The 738-nt window shown below is 46.5% G+C and overlaps 1 protein-coding gene across 3 annotated transcripts in view; it reads right to left on the reverse strand.

Annotated features, from left to right (window-relative positions):
* ILDR2 (immunoglobulin like domain containing receptor 2) overlaps window positions 1-738 on the reverse strand; it is a 72482-nt gene that overhangs the window by 1581 nt on the left and 70163 nt on the right. The gene's annotated exons all lie outside the window — the stretch shown is intronic.

The following is a 738-nucleotide window of genomic DNA, read 5'->3' on the forward strand; positions in this document are numbered from 1 at the left end:
AGAAAAACAAACAACCCAATCCAAAAATGGGCAGAAGACCTAAATAGACATTTCTCCAAAGAAGACATACAGATGGCCAACAAACACATGAAAGAATGCTCAAGATCATTAATCATTAGAGAAATGCAAATCAAAACTGCAATGAGGTATCACCTCACACCAGTCAGAATGGCCATCATCAGAAAATCTACAAACAATAAATGCTGGAGAGTGTGTGGAGAAAAGGGAACCCTTCTGCACTGTTGGTGGGAATGTAAATTGATACAGCCACTATGGAGAACAGTATGGAGGTTCCTTAAAAAGCTAAAAATAGGGGCTTCCCTGGTGGCAAAGTGGTTGAGAGTCCGCCTGCCGATGCAGGGGCCACAGGTTCGTGCCCCGGTCTGGGAGGATCCCACATGCCGTGGAGTGGCTGGGCCGATCCCACATGCCGTGGAGTGGCTGGGCCCGTGGGCCATGGCCGCTGAGCCTGAGCATCCGGAGCCTGTGCTCCACAAAGGGAGAGGCCAAAACAGTGAGAGGCCCGCGTACCTCAAAAAAAAAAAAAAAAAAAGCTAAAAATAGAACTACCATATGACCCAGCAATCCCACTACTGGGCATATACCCTGAGAAAGCCATAATTCAAAAAGAGTCATGTGCCACAATGTTCATTGGAGCTCTATTTACAATAGCCAGGACATGGAAGCAACCTAAGTGTCCATTGACAGATGAATGGCTAAAGAAGATGTGGTACATAT

This window comes from Physeter macrocephalus, chromosome 4, assembly GCF_002837175.3.
Source record: "Physeter macrocephalus isolate SW-GA chromosome 4, ASM283717v5, whole genome shotgun sequence".
Lineage (NCBI taxonomy): Eukaryota > Metazoa > Chordata > Mammalia > Artiodactyla > Physeteridae > Physeter > Physeter macrocephalus.